The sequence below is a fragment of the Canis aureus genome, chromosome 9 (assembly GCF_053574225.1).
Source record: "Canis aureus isolate CA01 chromosome 9, VMU_Caureus_v.1.0, whole genome shotgun sequence".
NCBI lineage: Eukaryota > Metazoa > Chordata > Mammalia > Carnivora > Canidae > Canis > Canis aureus.
The window spans coordinates 49656015-49676582 of NC_135619.1; the positions used below are offsets into that span (position 1 = coordinate 49656015).

The 20568-nt window shown below is 43.6% G+C and overlaps 1 protein-coding gene and 1 long non-coding RNA gene across 10 annotated transcripts in view; one reads left to right on the forward strand and one right to left on the reverse strand.

Moving 5' to 3' along the window:
- Positions 1-694: 694 nt before the first annotated feature.
- LOC144320852 (uncharacterized) lies at positions 695-16226 on the reverse strand. Of its 3 annotated transcripts, none has more exons than XR_013386492.1 (5): positions 15640-16226; positions 7249-10809; positions 5119-5571; positions 4273-4352; positions 695-1917 (listed from the first exon to the last, which is right to left on the reverse strand). It is a non-coding gene; the product is annotated as an uncharacterized LOC144320852 (long non-coding RNA). The 3 variants fall into 3 exon arrangements; XR_013386493.1 differs by lacking the exons at positions 695-1917; positions 15640-16226 and adding exons at positions 1993-2966; positions 15298-15499; XR_013386491.1 differs by lacking the exon at positions 695-1917 and adding an exon at positions 1994-2966.
- The window catches only part of DCAF4 (DDB1 and CUL4 associated factor 4), a 29779-nt gene continuing 24791 nt past the window's right edge, over positions 15581-20568 (forward strand). For 2 of the 7 annotated variants that reach the window (XM_077909882.1, XM_077909884.1), the window contains exon 1: positions 15581-15838. The gene's annotated coding sequence lies outside the window, so the exon portion shown is untranslated. Of the gene's footprint in view, positions 15839-16176; positions 16309-16516; positions 16750-19124; positions 19148-20568 lie in introns of those variants that run through there. The other 5 variants (XM_077909878.1, XM_077909885.1, XM_077909880.1 and 2 more) reach the window with 5 other exon arrangements.

The following is a 20568-nucleotide window of genomic DNA, read 5'->3' on the forward strand; positions in this document are numbered from 1 at the left end:
ATCCATGCTGTTTAATTTAAACACAGCCACACAACTATCTCTACTAGCCACATGAGGTTTTTATTCTTTGACTCTCAAAATTTTTGTATCCTTCTGTTTTAGATATGTCTCTTATAAATAACAGATAATTAGGTTTTGTTTTATTTTTTATCCAGTCTAATAATCATCTTTAACTAAAGCACTTAGTCCAGATAAAGTTAATGTAAATTCTGATATATTCAGATTATATTCAATTATATTAATATTATGTGCTTTGTTCCTTTTTTATTTTAATTCCAGTATAATTTTAACATACAGGGTTATATTAATTTTAGATGTACTATATTGTGATTTGACAATTCTATACATCACTCAGTGCTCATCACAATGAGTGTACTCCTAATTCCCATCACCTATTTCACCCATTTCTCCACCCATTTCCCCTCTGGTAGCCACCAGTTCTCTGTAATTAAGAGTCTGTTTTTTGGGTTGTCTTTTTTTTTCTTCACGTTTTTTGTTTTGTTTCTCAAACTCCACATATGAGTGAAATCATATGGTATTTATCTTTCTCTAACTTATTTTGCTTAGCATTATACTCTCTAGATCCATCCATGTTGTTGCAAATAGCAAGATTTCATTCTTTTTCACGGCTGAATAACAGTCTGTTGTTTATATATACTACCTCTTCTGTATCTACTTATTTATCAATAGACACTTGGGCTGCTTTTATAATTTGGCTATTGCAAGTAATGCTGAAATAAACATAGGGGTGCATGTATCATTTGCAATTAGTGTTCTTGTATATTCTTAGTTAAATACCCAGTAGTGCAATTCCTGGATTGTAGGGTACTCCTATTTTTAATTTTCTGAGGAACCTCTATATTGTTTCCACAGTGGCTATTCCAGTTTGCATTTTCACCAACAGTTATGGACTTTACACTTGTTCCAAATGTTTTAATGTTCATTTTTCTCTCCTTTTTGCCTTTTTCTGGATTGACTGAGCATTTTTTATCATTTTATTTTCTTACATTCTTTGAAGTTATATATTATTTTTCTATTATTTTACTCTTAGTGTGCTGCACATTAAATACTACAATATGGATCTTTGACTTATCAAAATCTAATTCAATCAGTACATCTACATTCTTCCCAGAAAATTCAATACACCCCACCAACATATGTGTTATTATTGACATGTATTTTATTTTAAAACTCTGCAGTTTCTGTTCTTCTAGATTACTGATTTATTTGCCCCTCTCTTTCTTCCTTCCTTTATTTCTAACCTTTAATATGCAATCATTTTCATTTTGCCTGAAAAAAAAAGTGCTTTAGAATTTTCTTCAGTGAATCCACTGATACTAAACTCCGTTTTTGTTTTAATTTTCTCCCCATTTTTTGTCTAGATAATTTTGTAACTTAGAAATAATTGTAAGGGTGCCTGCATGGCTCAATCAATTAAGCATGTGACTTTGGCTTGGGTCATGGTCTTGGGAGTCCTGAGGTCGAGCCCCAAGGCTGGCTCTATGCTCAGCAAGGAGTCTACTTGTCCCACTGCCTCTCTCCCTTCTCATGCTCGTGCTCTCTCTCTGTCTCTCTCAAATAAATAAATAAAATATTTTAAAAATTTATAAACATAACCTCTTGTTTTCCTGAATTGTTTAGAAATAAGTAGCCAGTGTGATGCCCCATCACATTTAAATACTTCAATGTAGAATTCTTATCCACAAGAACATTCTCTTACATAATCAAAACACAAACATCAAAATCAGAAAATTAGCATCAAATGTAAAGACTCTCAAGTTTTGCCAATTGTTCCAATAATATCCTCTGGAAAATTAGAAGATCCAAATCAGATGACATGTTGCATTAAATTGTTATGTCTCTTTATTCTTCTTTAATCTGGAATAGCTCCTCAGATGTTCCTTGTCTTTTATGACCCTGAAATTTATAAAGATTACAGGACTGGGGATCCCTGCGTGGCTCAGGGGTTTAGCACCTGCCTTTGGCTCAGGGCATGATCCTGGAGTCCCGCGTTGGGCTCCCTGCATGGAGTCTGCTTCTCCCTCTGCCTGTCTCTCTGCCTCTCTCTGTGTGTCTGCCATGAATAAATAAATAAAATCTTAAAAAAAAAAAAAAAAAGATTACAGGACAATTATTTTGGAGAATGTCCCTCCATCTGGGTTCACCTGATGTCCCCTCATGGTAAGATTCAGGTTCTGTGTTTTTGGCAAGAATACTACAAAAGTGCTGTGTTTTTCTTGTTTCATCTATCAGATAAGTACCCAGTCAAGATTTGTGCCATTATTGGTGATATGAACTTTGGTCACTTGAGCAAGGTAGTGTCTGCCTGATTCCTCCACTGTATAATTACCTTTTCTCCCTTGTCATTAATAAGTACTTTTAGGAGTTATTTTGAAATTGTGTCTATGTCCTTACCTCATCAAACATTTGCCCCCTAGTTTCATCGTGCATTGACATTTTTTTAAGATTTTATTTATTTATTCATGAGAAATACACAAAGAGAGGCAGAGACATAGGCAGAGGGAAAAGCTGGCTCACTGCAGGGAGCCCGATGTGGGACTCATCCCAAGACCCCAGTCCCAAGACCCCAGGATCATGCCCTGAGCCAAAGGCAGAAGCTCGACCGCTGAGCCACCCAGACATCCCCCATTGGCATTTCTTTGCTGAATTAATTATGATGATGATGGCTGCCAGATCAAGATTTTCTAACTCCACCATCTCTCTTCATTGGCATTCTGCTGGAAGAAAAACTTTTCTTCTCTCTTCATTTGCTTATTCATTTAGTTAGTTATATCAGTATGGGCCCAACAATTCCTACTTATTCTGTGGGTTAGAATCCATTAATAATACCATCAGTCATTCAGATGCTCAGATAGTCCCAGATTTGGGCAACAGGAATCCCTTCAACTTGAGTATTCCAGATTCATCTTGGACTTTCTATGCCCTAACCCTGGAGTCAGTCATTTCTAGAAATAAATAATTAATTAATTAATTTTAAAAAATAAAAATTGGTTCCTTTTACTAAAAATAATATTTAGGAGCCAAGATCTGAACATTAGGCATGCTTATTCTCATTATGGTGTTGCTGCACCTGGGCCTTCACAGGGGCCAAAGGGAGGGAATACATGCATGTGGACACACACACATCTACATCTGTATTTGTTTTCTATCAAAAAATCATGATTCACTTTAGTATCTCAATTCCAATATAGTTTTCTATCTTTCTCTCTTTGACAGTGAGAACCCTGTCTCCTATTTTTCTCAATATATTTATTTATTGGATCATGTTATGGACTGAATTGTCTCCCCAGAATCTGTATGTTAAAGCCCTAAGCCCCCATCACCACCACAGCTCAGAAAGTGACTATATTTGGAGATAGAGACCCTTTAAAGAGGTGATTACATTAAAATGAGGCTATTAGGGACACTTGGGTGGCTCAACGATTGAGTGCTCAGGGCATGATCCTGGCATCCGGGATCAAGTCCTACATTGGGCTCCCTGCAGGGAGCCTGCTTCTCCCTCTGCCTATGTCTCTGCCTCTGTGTGTGTGTATCTCATGAATTAATAAATAAATCTTTAAAAAATAAAAATAAATAAATGAGGCTATTAGAATGGGCCTCAATCCAATCTGACTGGGGTCCCCATAAGAAGAGGGAATTTGGACACACAGAGAAATACCAAGAATGTGCACACACAGGAAAGACCACATGAGCAACCAGTGAGCAGGTGGCCATCTGCAACTTAAGGAGAGAGGCCTCAGGAGAAACCAACACAGCCAATTATTTGATCTTGGATTTCTAGACCCTAGAATCATGAAAAATAAATTTCTGTTGTTGAAAGCCACCCTGTCGGTAGCATTTTGTTATGGCAGCTGTAGTAAACTAATACAAATCAATCTCCCTCCCTCACTCCCTCACACATCTAATATGTAACTAGTCTCCTATCACTGCTTCTCACACCCTCCCAGTCCACCCCTCAGATGAGTGGGTATCCTCCTTACCCCATTCAGGTTCCGACACCCCATACTGGCTGACCCTGCCACTACTAACATCACTAACATCACTCCCCCGATGTATATGCCCACCTCACCCTACCTAGGCTCTGATTCCCCATCATGGACCACCACTGCCCCCAATGCACCCCCTCCCCTGTGCCTGTGCCCTCCTTGCCCCACTCAGGCTTTGACACCTGGTGCCAGGCCACTGACATCCTCATCACACAGATGTTTAGCTTGCTTAGCCTTACTCGCTGACTTTTGGACTAAATCTCACCTTCATTCTTCCAAGATACTTTCACCTTTTCCAGGCCAGCTTTCTCTGGGCATCAGTGCCAACTAAAAGAACAGATGAACCTGCAAGGATGTGTCCAATTTATTACACATATTGCTTAGACCTGAGTCAGCAGGACTGACCTGCAGAAATCAAAAAGTTCTCAAGCACACAGACCTGGTCTTATATTTATATAATAAAAAAGCCTCTCTTCCTTATTTTCCATCTCCTGACTCAACCCATACCTGGTACCTCACTCAGGTGGTCTGACAGTCTTAGTTCCCTCCACTGTGGTGTCGTATAATCTGGGGACCTGGATGTTTCCTCTCTTAGGTGCTAGGGATGCCAACCAACATTGAGGAGATCTGAATCTTTCTTCATTTTCCTTAAACTCCGTGGTCTACTTTTGTTGGGGCAGAGGCTTCTTTTCCTTAGATTTTTTTTTGTTACATCTACTGATTTCTAAAACATTATTAGACCTTTTACATTTTATTTTACAGCTCATCAGAGTGGGCATGAGGCTGCAGAGATTTGTGTCAAGAACAATCCAATTGCAGGGGTGCCTGGGTGGCTCAGTCAGTTGGACAATCAACTCTTGATTTTGTCTGGGATCATCTCAGGGTCATGGGATCAAGCCCTGCATTGGGCTCCACACTCAGTGGGGAGTCTGCTTGAGATTCTCTCTCTCCCTCTCCCTCTGGCCCTCCCCAACTTCCCACACACACACTCTCTCTCTCAATAAAATAAATAAATATATATTAAAGGAAAAAAATAAAGAAAAATCAGATTGTAGAGAGTAGCAGAGCTAAGAGATGATGTAGTTCTCAGGAGGCAGAGGAAAAAACTCACCTGGGTTCTTGACATTCCAGTTTACACTTCCAGTACCTTCTTATAGGTCCGACTACGCCCAGAATCCACTAAATGCTCCTTCAGCTTGTGCTAGCCTGATTGGGATTCTGGGGCTTTGCACAGAGAGGTGTGTCTTGGACATTCATTTATCTGCAAATCTTAGTCCATCCAGCCAAAAACTTTGTCATCTAAAACGAGTGCCTACACCGCTTCATGCTGGATGGTCCAGCCGATCTTCAGTGAGAAGCACCTATTTCCGTAGCAATCTCTCATTCACATAAATTCAGTATTCTCTGCCAACCAACTAGCTGTGCACAATCTCAGGGCTTGTAGAGGCTGGTTTAGTGAAGGAACCAATGGATTTTATCACAACATATATTCTTTGCATATTGCACTGCGATGGACCCTATTCATTCTGAAGATCTCCCAGATGGCTCAGCCAATCTGCAGCACCTACAATGCATATTTATTGAGCACCAGAGAGTGCAATCTCTGACAAGGAAACCAACTCAGGTCTAGTTCCTTAATAGGGCATTGCTCAGACTGCTACCCCTTTAGGCAGTGTGCTTTCATTTGCACTACCATATTACCTTAACTTACTCAAAATTTCGGAAACCTGAAAAATGACTCTAAATCACAGACCCCAGTTCCCTTATCTCACTCATTTTTATTCCTCTTGGAATTTATGTCCTGACTTCACAAGTCTAAGAATGATTGCTCTGGCTGCCTGCACTGCACAACCTGCTGGGGGCTGGAAACCCCAGCTGTGCTTTCTCTGCCTCTGACACCTCCCCTGGCAATAAACAGAACTCTATTAGGGCTTCCCTAATGGCTCCTGAAGCAATGGGCAACACTGCAGCTCATTAATAGTGGCACTATCACCGTGGGGCTAGAGGGAAGAAATGTTTATTTGGTTCCAGAAAATGAGCCAACCCCACCATTAGACAATGCCCACAGAGGTGAGGTGAGAAGAAGCCATTTATAGAAAAAGCAGCTTATTTTGCTGAAATCTCCACTGCAAGATGAAGTGGTTAAAGCCATTGCAGCAAAAGTCACCCACCATGGCTGACACTGAGGAGGAGGAAGGAGCTGCCTCTTCAGGGGAGGTAGAAAATCACCCCCAGGCCTCAGAATGGGAAGGCAGATGACTGGAAAACCTCCGTCTACAATTCTCCCTTGCCTTCCCAGCTCTTTCTCAAGGAGGTCCCCAGCTAAGCTGCTGGGTCTCCCACTATGGACAAGAAGGGTTTGTTTTTTGGTGTGGGGTTGGGGGGGGGGGCATTTGCATTTGGTTTCACTGAACTCTCAAGCATTCCTGTGGGTCAGGCAAGGCTCTAAGGATCCAAGTGCATTTAACCCTCACTGTGAAGTAGATATCCTTGGTAGCCTCATCGTTCAGTTGGGGAAACTGAGGCTCAGAGAGGCTAATTAACATGCCCAGGGGCCCACAGCTAACCTATAAAGGAACAAGAATTTGGACACAGGCTGACTGGTCCCATAGCACACAGTCTTAACTCTAGGCTGTATTTCTAGTGATGGCCAACAATAATAGGCAACATTTATTAAAGTGTCTTCCTTCCAATACACAAGACACCTTCAAAGATGTCGCCACATTTATCATAGGGTAATGCCTTTCTAATCTGGAAAGGTATGGTCTAGGTAGTCAAATTTAGGACAGAACATGGTGTGAAAGCATGTGGCATTCAGTGTGGATTTATCTGAGAAATGGGGGCTAAAGAGTTTTATGTTAGCCTTCTAGAGTTTTCTGATTTTCTACATATGTGATCCCAGAAAAGCTTAATCCAGTCCCTTCTGTCCTCTCCTGAGGTCAGGAACAACACGCCCATCAGATTTTTTAAATGCCTCCCAGGTGTTTGCACGCAGAGGTTCTTGATAAAACAGGTTGTGCTTCAAGTCTTTACCTCCTAAAACTAGGCTGAAGCCAGTTCTTGCCTGCTCCCTCCTTTATGTCCCCTAAAGGCAATCCCCGCCCCCATCAGTGTTAAATACAAATTCAAAAGCCAAAGAAACCAGGGATGCAGTAAGATTTGGAACAATTACATGCCTCATTCCCCCCCTCCCCCCGCTCTTACTCTGCGGGATTTTATTCCCCCTTCTCTCAAACTATACCTTCTTATGCCTCTAATAAGCTCTTGTCACTGATAAAGCCAGTCACGGGAAACATCCTTTTAACATTTTTCTAGCTTGCCCAGGAAATGAGTGATGCTCATTGAAGGTATGGCAAAGTACTCTTCCTGCAGGCCCCTTCTCATTCTCCAATCCAGGACACCCTGGGAAGACCTCGGGCTTGCAAATGCTTAGTAGAGGGGGAGAAAAGTTTTAGGAATTATTTGAAGAGCCCTCCAAATGGAAGCACAGTTCTCAGCACCAAGTAGACAGGGTAATAAAAGAAGGTGGAAAAGGTAGGTTCCAGCAGTAACCTGTGTTTCCAAGAAGAGCCTCCATTGACTCCCAGTGACTGAGATCCCTCCCTAGGAGGTGAAGAATGGGGAAATGCACAGCCAAGGATGAAGCCTGATGAAGGAATTACAGTCTGTATTATTTTTTAAAGCCCAAAATGGAATTACTTACATAAACTGGATGCTGGGGGGGAGGGGCCCCTGGTAGAGTCACAACGGCAGGCATACCACCCCCCATATAGCACAGCACAAGCTACTTAGCCCTCAAGTCAGGGCAGGACAAGAAGGCAATCGATTCTGCCCTCAATTCTTGAAAGACAAACCTGGCTACTGTTTTCCTTTTTTTAACTGATCAGACTGAGTTTTTGAAAATCATATTGTGTAAGAACATACATTGACTTGAAAACAAAAATGGTTCACAAAAAAATGTTTAAACAAAAAGAATCATTTCCTCAAAGAATAAGATCTAGCTCAGATGGTTCAACAGACTTTCATGATGGAACTATTAACAAAGGTAGAATCAGGGTAAAGAGTAACAAGATCGTTAGGGTACCATTATGCTAGCAACATTGGGAAGTAATTACTATCAAGGGGCTTCGAGGGACAAGGGGGAGAAAATGGAATTTCTGGAGTTCAATGAGAGCTGAACCCCAAGGAGGGCCCACTGCCAAAAAATACATCCCAAAGCAGGAAGAGATTTCTCTCTCCCCTCACCCACCTATCTCCTAGTGGTCAAATTCAATCAGAAAGCCAGCAGCAAAGGAGCTAAGTAATGCATTGTGTGGGTATGCCTGGAGCAGGGCAAAGAAGGATGGAGAGTAGGGCATGAAGACAGTGATCCACACATCACCAACCCACAGTAGCACCCCAGTCCCTTCTCATCCCATTGTCCTATTTTTCCATTGCACCTGATGCTTTATTTTTATCTCTTTGTTCCCTCTGTCCCACCATTAGAATGTAAGCTCCTTGAAAGCAGGGATTTTATCTGTCCAAAACTATATCCCCACATGGAATATTGGGACCTAAGAATGAGGAAAGCATCCTCTTTGGAGAGGGGTGGAGAGTATGGCCCAGCACAGGTTCTCAGAGCATGTGTGGGGTTAGGAGGGCATCTGCACTGGGAAAGAAATTGGAAAGCAGAGATTCCTATATGCCTGGCTACATACAGGACTGATCAAATAAGTGAAAAAACTTAAGATAATTCACTGTTGGGGCACCTGGATGACTCAGTCAGTTAGGTGGCTGACTTCGGCTAAGGTCATGAACTCAGAGGTCTTATGGTCAAGACCCGAGTCAGGCTCCCCACTCAGTAGAGAGTCTGCTTCTTCCTCTCCCTCTGCCCCTCATCTTGCTTTCTCTCAAATAAATAAATAAATAAAATATTTTTTAAAAAAGATAAGTCATTTAGAGAAGATACAAATATGGAAAAAGAAAATTTGATGAGCTCCATGGTAATGGATTGGAATCGGAGGTATTGGTGTGAACTCATGGTTTCCAAGATAGACAGATATACAAGTAAATATGGATGTAAATGTGTATATGAGTTTATGTGTACATTGTGTGTGGAAGTGTGTGGGTGTATATACCCAACTGTGACCTTGAGTGGGCCTTGCAAGAGGGACACCCTAATAGCAATGAGCTATTATATAACTATACAATAGCAATGCTTAACATTCAAATCTTGGCTTCTAAATACCACTGTCCACTAAATGGCACTAGGAACCCTTAGAGAAATAACTCATTTCAGGCCTGGGACAGGGGAAGTTTAAGAGGAGCTCACAACATCTTTTGCCAGAAAAGAATGATCAAAGAATAATGAGGACATGTCAAAAGGACACAGAAGTCAGTCTGAAGAGTTTCTACTAGCCAAACTGGACTATTTTAGCATAAAAATAAACAATGATGAGAATAGATTTAACCCACTAAATAACATAGGAAACTCTGAGCCCATTAATCAAGTGATTAATTGAATTGCTTGATAAAGAATAGAATATTTACAGACTCACAAATGCTAACCAAATTACTAAAAAAAAAAATTAATGTTTTACTATGGTTATGTAAGATGTTATCATAGGGGGAATTATAGGAAGGTACAGGGACTTCTTTATATTATTTTTGCAACTTCCTGTGAGTCTATAATTATTTCAAAATTTAAAATAAATTTTAATTTTTAAAAAGTAACTTTATATTAGAGAAGCCTGTTTGACCATTACCTTAATCAAGAAGTGAAAGTTAACATCATCCATAATAAGTCAAATGAAAACTATGTGCCACCTCATAGGATGCAACCGGAAGAGTGCAGTGTCATCTCTGATTTTCCTCTTAAAGATACAGTCTGAATCTAATACTGGAAAACATTAGACAAACCCAAAATGAAGGCCCAAATTGAGAGACATTTTACAAGTTAACTGGCTTGCAATCTTCAAAAGTTTCAAGGTCATTAAAATTAAAGAAAGATTGAGGAACTATTCTAGACTAAAGGAGATTGGAGACATAACTTGAATACAGCATGTGATTCTGAACTGGATCCTTTTGCCATAAAGAAAATTATTAGGACAGTGGGTGATTCTTGAGTGGGGCCAAGGATTAGATTGTAGAAAAATGTTGAAATCCTGATTTTGATGGTTATATTGTAGAGATATATATGTATATATATCTATATACACTGTGGTTATTCTGTTGAAAACGCAAACTAAAAGTATTCCAGTGTGAAATTCCTCTGTATTACAGTTGGAATTTTCTATTAGTTTGTGACTGCTTCAAAAGGAAGTTTTTAATTATTAAAAAATATATATATAACTACATCCCCAGCATCTAGAACAGGCATGGCATTCCAAATGCTCAATAAATATTTGAATGAATTAATGAACTATGTAAACAAGTACAACAAACACATGCTTAGAAATAAAGACATCCAAATACTAACAGGGCTTTTTTCAAGGAATGGATTTATCATAGGTAATTTGGGTTTGTTTGTTTTTTTTTTTTACTTTGTGCTTTTCTTTTCATAAATTTTGCATCAAGCATATATTATTGTTAAATTGGTCATGCTGCTCACTAGCTAAGAATAACACTTCAGAAGCACTACAAGTCTTGTCCTTGAGTTTGGGGGTTCCAACACTTGATATTATCAGTTACTTAGACCAGATCCTTAGAAAGTGCTTCATTCAGTACAGGAGCACCTGGCTGGCTCGGTTGGTTAAGTGTCCAACTTTTGATCTCAGCTGAGGCCGTGATCTCAGGGTCATCAGTTCAAGCCCTGTGTTAGGCTCTATGTCCAGCAAGAAAAAAAAAGAAAAAAAGAAAAAAAGAAACCACTTTAGTGCATCCAAGTACATAGAATATCAATTATTTATTAATTATTAGTGGGACATGTATCTTCCTAGTTTCTAGAATATTCTTGCCCATTACCCAAAGCTCTCTCCTTTCTAGAATCACGTTTCCTGGATAGTAGAAGCAGTCATCAGCATTTTGGTGAACATGTAGTCAAACAAAGAGAGTCGGAGAGTCTTGTATGATAAGTAATTCTCATTAAGGAAAGAACTGGTCAATTATTCTGGATGCAGAGTTCCAGTGACCAGGACATTAGATACTACTGGCTAAATATTGATAAATTCTGATTAAAAGGATACTTTTTCTAGGCTTGGGGTGGACTGTTATCACTTAATGGTTGTGTTAATTTCCATTTTTCCTTTATTGATGATTATATTTTGCCTCAGTGTCTCCATGATGGGATGTGATCAGCATTCTAGCTTCTTTAGCAACATATTCACAGGTCACCTCTTAAAATGAGTAGCTTCTGCAGTTGGTTGCTGTACATAATGTTCATTTGTTTTAATTAACACCTAAATTTTGGGGGCAGCCCTGGTGGTGCAGCGGTTTAGCGCCACCTGCAGCCTGGGGTGTGATCCTGGGGACACTGGGTCAAGTCCCACATCGGGCTCCCTGCATGGAGCCTGCTTCTCCCTCTGCCTGTTCCTCTGCCTCTCTCTCTCTCTCTGTGTCTCTATGAATAAACAAATAAATAAATAAAATCTTAAAAAAAAAAACACCTAAATTTTGTATTTTAATAGGCAATATATTCACATGGTCAAAATTCAAAAGGCACAATGGGACATATGGTCATCCCTGTCTCCTAATCATCTTGGTCACCTCCCTAGAAGGAATTGATATTATCAGTTTCCTGTATATCATTCCAGGGAGATAAACATGCACACACAACACACACACACAGACATTTTTCACCCTCTGTAGAACTTTCCATGCTGTTCTTCACCTTGCTTTTTTTTCACCAAAAATCTATCTTGGGGGTAGTTTTATATCAGTATATAAAGAGCCTCCTTATTCTTATTCTTGTCTTTTTTCAGTGCACAGTATTCCACTGAATGAATATACTATCATTTTTTAAACTAGTCTCCTACTAATGGACATTAAGAAGGCTTCCAAACTTTCACTATTACACAATGTTCCATTTACCTAAGTCATTTTGCACATAAGCAAACATTTTTTGGATCAATTCCTAGCAGTGTAATTGCTGGGTCAAAGGTATATGCATTTTTTATTTTGATAATATTGATAGGTTGCCAAAGTATCTCCCTTAGAGGTTGTAGGAGAGCCTTACTGAGCACTAATAAAATTCTGGATTTTGCTAATCTGGTTATGAAAAAGGATATACCAGAGAAGGGTTTGTCTTTTAAGATTGTATTTATTTATTTGAGAGAGAGAGAGAACAGGGGAGGAGCAGAATGAGATGAGCAGAGGGATAGGGAGAGGGACAAGCAGACTCTACACTGAGCATGAAGCCCCACATAGGGTGCAATCTCATGACCCTGAGATCATGACCTGAGCCAAAATCAAGACTGAGCCACTCAGTTACCCGTCAGGAGTTTTAAACCACATTTTACTTATATTGAGTGACAGTGGGATCCCTTCATTTTTACTTCCTTTTCTGTATAGTTGGTATAGATGCTTTCATTTTTCTTTTTTTTTTAAGATTTTATTTATTTATTCATGAGAGACAGAGGGGGGGCGGACAGAGACACAGGCAGAGGGAGAAGCAGGCTCCATGCAGGGAGCCCAATGTGGGACTCGATCCCAGGACCCTGGGATCACACCCTAGGCTGAAGGCGGCGCTAAACCGCTGAGCTACCTGGGCTGCTCAATGCTGTTCATTTTTCTATTGAGATTATTTTTGAAGTACTTTATATATTAAGAAAATCACTTTTCTGCGATAGGAGTTAAAGATATTTTATACCAAACTAAGCGTCTTTTGACTTTCAATAGTTTTTGCCCTGAGAGCACAAATTCTGCCTAAGTTTAAATCCTGGCTCTGCCACTCACTGACTGTGTGACTTAACCGAGGACTCAACTAGTTATCAGTGAAGTGGTACTATTATTAGTAGTACCTATCTCACACTGTTGTCCTAATGAAAAGAATGAATATATAGAAAAATCTTAGAAAATATAAGGCATATGACAAGGATTACATGGTTTTTCTCTTTTTAATGTAGTCAAATTTAATGTTGTTCATTTTAGATGCAAAACTCTTATTTGCCTTGGCTTCAAATTCTGGAGGTGAAATTTAAAAAAAAAAAAGAATTAAAAAAAATATTTTATTTATTTATTTATGAGACACAGGCAGAGACACAGGCAGAGGGAGGAAAAGCAGGCTCCACGCAAGAAGCCAGGTGCAGGGCTCGATCCCGGGAATCCAGGATCACGCCCTGAGAAAAAGGCAGACGCCCAACCACTGAGCCACCCAGGCGTCCCAGGAATTATTTTTTTCTTTAAACATTTATTTATTTTAGAGAGAGAGTGTGAGCAGGGGAAAGGGCAGAGGGAATGGGAAAGGGAGACTCTCAAGCCGACTCCACACTAAGCATGGAGCCGACCCTTGGTTCGAACTCATGACACATGAGATCATGACATGAACTGAAATCAAGAATCCATCCCTCAACCTACTGAACCACCCAGGAGCCACTATTTTTACTTTTGATGGTAATATGCACCATCCAGATATCCAGCCTTCCTCATAACAGAGGCTACTTAATCCATGGACATGTAGACCAAGCCGTGAGGTGCTTTATAGTCACCATATCTACTCCTCACTATAACTCTTCAGTACAGATGGTCATCCTCATTTTATCTATGAGGAAACTGAGGCTCACAGAGGCCAAATGACTCACCCAAGACCAAGTTCCTTTTGTGCCTTGATTTGTAAATGTTCTCTAACCTTTTTTTTCTCAGGTGTGCCTGTTGCAGATGGCTGAGGCAGAAGCTGTGCCTGAGCCCCAGCTGCCGGGCTGCGGCCATTCACTCCGCATGCCCCAAGCCAACTCCTTCCTGACCTTCACCAGTGACCCTAGCTGTTCAGTTTACAATCCCCTTTGACTCCTCCCACAAAGTTCATCAAGCCTTGCAGCTCCTCCCTCCTCTGAAGTGTCTCCCATCTACACTCCGGTCCATCCCAGCTTCAGTCCTCACTACTTTTCACCGAGTTGCTGCAATAAGCTCCTAAGGAGGCTCCCGGCCGACTTGCACAGGTCTCTCCCACTGTGCTGTCTGGGTGACCGCTCCAAAGTGCAGCTCTAGTCCCGCACTCCCCAACTCTCAGACCTTCCGGGTCTCTCGGCCTGCTCCTACCCCTGACCTTTGACCCAACCTACCCAGCAGGGTTTTGCTTCCAGGACTCCCCTCTCATCCAGCCAAAATAAATGCCTCACTATTCCTTGAACAGGCAGGTGGTTTATTTAGCTCAGAATTTCTCTCTGCCTTCTCTTCTGGGCCACTCAAGCTTTACAACGCTGTCCTTTATTCTGACTATACTCACTTCTCATTCCGCTTACCACCTCTCCCCATTCCACACCCTGCATTTGTTTGTAAACTCCTTGAGAGCTTAAATTCTACAATGCTTTCACACTGAGATACAACTGATAAACCACACAACCTATTTTCTAACCCGTCCAGCCACTCAGAGGGACCTGGGTTAACAAGGCATGTGGTGTGCCAGGCCTAGTAGTGGCAACAACCAAGCCCAGCCTATTTGTATAATTTTTTTTTCTTTCTTTCCTTTTTAACCAACCCCTGCCCCCGCACCACCACCACCAAGCCTGCCTGTTTGAACCCAGCCTGATCTTCTCACAAAACCATCACTTCTAGGGATCCCTGGGTGGTGCAGTGGTTTAGCACCTGCCTTTGGCCCAGGGCGCGATCCTGGAGACACGGGATCGAATCCCACATCGGGCTCCCGGTGCATGGAGCCTGCTTCTCCCTCTGCCTGTGTCTCTGCCACTCTCTCTCTCTCTCTCTCTCTGTGTGTGACTATCATAAATAAATAAAATAAATAAATAAATAAAATATTAAAGAAAAAAAAACATCACTCCTGGCCAAGTGCCCATTGCAAGCTTCTAAAAGTTCTGATAGCTCTCAGCTCGCATCTGGAACAGGGACAGCACATAGAGAACATTCTGGAAATATTAGTCGTACAAACAAACTTTGCCTTGGAGAGAACATCAGGACATCAGATCAACTTCATGGTTCAAAAGAAGAAATGAAGGCACAAAAAAGAAGAGACTCTTCCTAGGTCATAGAGCAAGGCAGGAAAACAGAACTAGACTTAGAAGTGACCTTCCTTGACGGCCGTCCAGACCACGGTCCTCCGCACCTTGGAGCCATACACACCTAGGGTCAGCAGCCTCGGCTGCTGAGGTCACCTGAGGTCACTGCCCAAGACGTCACCACCTGTTTCTTTCTCCCTCACCTCAGAGACGCCTTTGTCTTTCCCACAGTAACATCTTTCCTCCCCTCGAAATCTCAGCTTTAAATATAGTAGCCCAAGGCAGCAGGAGGACGACTCCCGGCGGGATCAACTGGCTGCGGAAAGCGAAGGTATCCGCTGCTGGGCCTGTACCGCTCCTTCAGAGACTCCGCCTCCTCGGAGCTTCCGGGGTCGGAACCCCGCCCCCGGCCCCGCCAGGCCCCGCCCCCGGCCCCGCCCCCGGCGCGCCAGGCCCCGCCCCAGACTCGCCCGCCCACACGCGGCCTCCTCGCCTGGCATGGGAGGAGCCGAGGCTCCAGTCTCCGCCCTCCCCCTAAGACCCACCCTATTGGCGTAGACAGCCAGAACCCGTGTCCAATGAGGAGGAGGGGGCGGCCCCCTAGTCCTATCCGCTGCGACAACACAAAAAACGGACGCAACTAACTGGCCGACGCTACAGCGTGGTCTTTCCGGGTCCTCGGTCCACGCGTATCGCGTACGCCTGCCGGGCCCCGGTCTGAGGAGAGCCGGGAAGGACCGTCTGGTGAGTCAGTGTGTGCCGGCGGCGGCGGCCGTTGGCGTCGGCCCGGGGGCTGCCGCTGCTCCGCGCACAGAGCGCGGGGTGGGCTGGGCCGTGGGGGAAGGCCCGAGAAAGGGGCGGGGAGCCGCGGAGCACGTGCGACGCCGGCCTGAGCGTGGCGTGGGTGGGGGGCTGGGCCGGCCCCGCGGGCGTGAGGAGCCGAGGAGCCGCGCCCCTCCGGCCGGTTGGGTCCTGCAGCTGTGAACGCGGGGGGGGGGGGAGGGGGGCACCCCGAGGGGGCGTCCCGTTGAGCCCCGTTGCTGAGCGTGGCCCCCAGCCCCTGCCGGTGTCGCGACCGGGGAGCCTCGGCGGCCGTGTCCCTGAAAGTTGAGGCGGTGAGAACGGCTGCCGCTCCCTGAGCGTGGGCCGAGAGCTCGGCGCGGGCTAACTGCCTCGCGCGCCTCAGCCAGGTCTCCCCCCTGCAGCCCTGGGAGGTGGGTGCCTCGGTCGGGCGCGGGAGGAGGCCTCGTGAGGTTTCGCTTGCGCGCTCCCTGCCGCACTGGTCGGTGCCGGAGCCCGGGTGCGAACCCGCAGGCCGAGCTGCGAGCCGGCGGGGAAGCCCCCCCACGTCCTCGGGCTCTCGGGGTCCCGGAGGCCTCGTCACCCCCCGCCGCCGCCGGCCTCCGCCGCTTGCCCCCAAGGCCGTGGGGTGGCCTGCGGTCCCCCTCTCTAGACTCGGACAACGGGGAGGAAAGAAATCTGTGAAAACTTCCTGGAGGAAACAAAATTCCAAACACACACACACACCCCCGCGAAGTTCTGTTTTAAATAACAATGGAAATCACGGTTGAGGTGTTGTTCTGCGGGTAACCCAGCCCCGGGGCCTGACCGGCAGGGGCGGAATTTCTTTTCCAACACGCTTCGTGTCCTGCTGGGTAAGATAACTTAGACCTGGAAGCCTCAGTTTCCTCATTTGTAAAAATAGTTATTAAAAAAAAAAAAAAACTCAAGGTGGGCAAGGCGAGCTCCTTGTAGGGGCCATTTTGTGTTGGGCCTTACAAGCTATTCAGCATTCGCCTTTTCCATATTACAGTCCAGGAGTCTGCGTCATCGTAATTACCCTGTTGGGTGTTTTTTTTTTTTTTTTAGGATGTTTCTCGCTTTTATTTTTATTTTTTTTTAAGATTTTATTTATTCATGAGAGAGAGAGAGGCAGAGACACAGGCCGAGGGAGAAGCAGGCTCCATGCTGGGAGCCTGACGCGGGACTCGATACCAGGTCTCCAGGGTCACGCCCTGAGCTGAAGGCGGTGCTAAACCGCTGAGCCACCTGGGCTGCCCTGTTTCTCACTTTTAAATATTACAGTTAGTAAATCTTTTTTGTTTTTGAGATATAATTCACACACCGTAAAATCCACCGTTTTAAAGGATACAGTTCGGTAGGTTTTGTAGGATATTCACAAAGTTGTGTGACTCTCGCCGCGTTCTTCTTCCAGAGCATTTTTATCACCCCAGAAAAAAAAACCCTGTAGCCCATGCAATTCAGAGGAACGTTGTTGGGCTCCAGGCCAGATGTTGAGGCCCAGCTGCCAGGGCTCCCAACCTGAGGTCTTAAGTAGAAAATATGGAGCCTCTTCCCTCCCTGAATTTCAGCCCTGGGCTGAAGCAAGGAAAGCCAGAGGCCTGAGGGCTCCCAGCACCCTTGCTAAGCAGACACCCCACCCCCACCCCCAGGCTGCCCCACAACCCTGAGGCATGAGGTAGCAAGGTAGGCATCTTGGGAAAGGGGCAGGGCCAGTTATCCAAGAAACTGGGATGTTCCAACCACAAGCTTTTGGGAGAGCTCTACCAAATCTTGGAGGTTCCTGTGGGGAGAACTGTCCCACTGCAAGGCAAAACCACCTTCCCAGGGAGATCCCGTAACTGGGCCACTAGAGAGATCGTAGATTTGTGTTTTGTTTTGTTTTGTTTTAATTTTTTTTTTAATTGGCTTTCTTTTTTTTTTTAAGATTTTATTTATTCATGAGAGAGACAGAGAGAGAGAGAGGCAGAGACACAGGCAGAGGGAGAAGCAGGCTCCACGCAGTGATCCTGACATAGGACTCGATCCCAGCTCTCCAGGATCATACCCTGGGCCGAAGGCGGCGCTAAACTGCTGAGCTACTGGGGCTGCCCCCCCCCCCTTTTTTTTAATTCACGAGAGACACAGAGGGAGCGTGAGGCAGAGACACAGGCAGAGGGAAAAGCAGGCTCCGTTCAGGGAGCCTGATGTGGGACTCGATCCCGGGACTCCGGGATCCTGCCCTGGGCTGAAGGCAGGCGCTAAACCGCTGAGCCCCCCCCCAGGGAGATCCTTGATTTGAAGCAGGACCTGAAAAACTCCGAAATTTGCCAAACTTCAGGATTATCAACAAGGCAGAGGTTCATACTTGGAGCCGGAGGAGGTGAACCTTTGAAAGCTCTTAAAACCAAGGTAAAAATGAAATGGGATGATTTCACAACAACCATAATGGCAAGGAATGGACAAGCTAAGCTGAATTAGAAAGGACAAGTCTGCAAACCCATCTTATGGGCATGTGGGTGGAACCCAGTTAAACAGGCAGCCACAGGGATGCCTGGATGGCTCAGTGGTTGAACATCTGCCTTCGGCTCAGGGCGTGATCCCACGGTCCCGGGATCGAGTCCCACATCGCGCTCCTTGCATGGAGCCTGCTTCTCCCTCTGCCTATGTCTCTGCCTGCCTCTCTCTCTGTCTCTCATGAATAAATAAATAAAATCTTAAAAAACAAATAAAAAACAGGCAGCTACAGTGGATGCTATCCAAACAGCTTTCATCTGGAGAAAGCTATTGGCAGTTCTGAAGAGCAAAAAATAAAGGATACCAACACTGTATTTCCATTTTATCACTATTGAAATTGTTTCACGGCAAAGCATTAGAGGTATACACAGCTGCCTACCAAGATGTGCCAAAGGTTGGTGAGGAAGATTTATAGGTCTTTCAGAAGCTCTGGGTATCCACTAGATTATCCACCACATGTAGATAACGTTAAGAGTGTTACCCAACAATCCATCTCAGCCAGTAACTCCAGAAACCAACAGGAAAGCTTTGGTGCCCCGTGAGGCCAACTGCTCCGTCCCCAGGAATACCGAGAGGGCTGGACAAATCAAAAGCATAGCTCCTACCTAGATTTGCCAATACTCTTGCCGAACAAACTTGGATAAACTTCTCTCAAGAGATCTTTCTTTGGAAAAGAGAGAAATTTAAGTGCCAGCAGCCAGAGGAGGTGGCACGCTCAAGTCTTGACTGACCTCTAAGGAGGAGATGTGCAGAGAGGTACGTGTGAACAAACAGACAGAACATGTGATCACAGGTGGGGGGGTTATAATGTGTGCGTCATATGATCGTGGGCAGGGAGGTGATGTGTGGGATGTGGTTTTCTAGGCATTCTGTTGTTTTGGGGGCTTTTCTGGCCTAGCAGTTAAAATGTTCTGGTCATTGCAAAACCTCTTTATCAATGCCTCAAAAAACTATGATAAGAAATAAGAACAATAGGTTTCAGTTAGAGCTTGAGTTAGGCAGTCCTGTTTTTCTGGTTTCTGACAAGAACAAATTTAGATTCAGAGTTTTCAGAGATCGCTGTCAGCTAAATGTGTATCTGGAACAGGACAGGTATCCATCTGTTGACTAAGAAAGGAACAACAAGCAGTTGATTGAAATGTTACAGAAGAAAACTAAATTTTCTTATACTCCTTTCCATTTTCATCTTAAAATGACTCAGAATCCAGGATTACAGTATTACCCCTTATCCAGGGGACACATTCCAAAGCCCCCAGTGGATGCCTAAAACCATGGATAGTAAAAAAACTTATTATGTTTTCTCCTATATAGACATACCTGTGATAAAGTTTAATTTATAAATTAGGCACAGTAAGAGGTGAATAACAATAACTGGTAATAAAATAGAACAATTACAACAATATACTGTGATACAAGGTATGTGAACGTGGTCTGTCTCAAAATACTTTCTTGTACTGTACTCACCCTTCTGTGATGATGTGAGATGATAAAATGCCTACGTGATGAGACGACATGTAGATGTTGTGACACAGCATTAGGCTGTTACTGATCTCCTGATGATCTGAGGGTACATCCGGAGGAGAATCATCTGCTTCTGGATCTGATGGAGGATAACTGAACCCAGGGAAAGTGAAACTGTGGGTCAAGAGATCTGCTGTACTGAATTGTAAAACTTTATACTGGCTTGCTATGTTAAACCTCAAAATGAAATACCATTGAAAACAGGGGAAGAAAATTTAAGGAAGTTTCTGCTGATGTAAATGAAAGTTTTAAAAAATATATATACCTAGTCATTTTAACCTCTTTGTGATGTGTGGTCTTTTTGTATAATCTGCCCCCCCCCCCTTTTTTTTTAATGATTATGGATTTCAGAGTGTTTCACATTATTACACTGCTCCTGGTTGGAAGTGCTACAGTAAGTAGATAACAGAAGCCAAAAAAAAAAAAAAATCTACCAATTCAGTTAGTTTCTTTTAGGTCAACTCCAGAAAAGGATCCTACCTAGTTGTTCTGATTTAAAAATTCTATTTCATGGGGTGCCTGGGTGTCTCAGTCAATGAAACATCCAACTCTCCATTTTGGCTCAGGTCATGATCTCACAGTTATGAGTTTGGGTCTTGCATTGGGCTCAGTCCTGGGCATGGAGCCTGCTTAATAATTCTCTCTCGTCCCTCTGT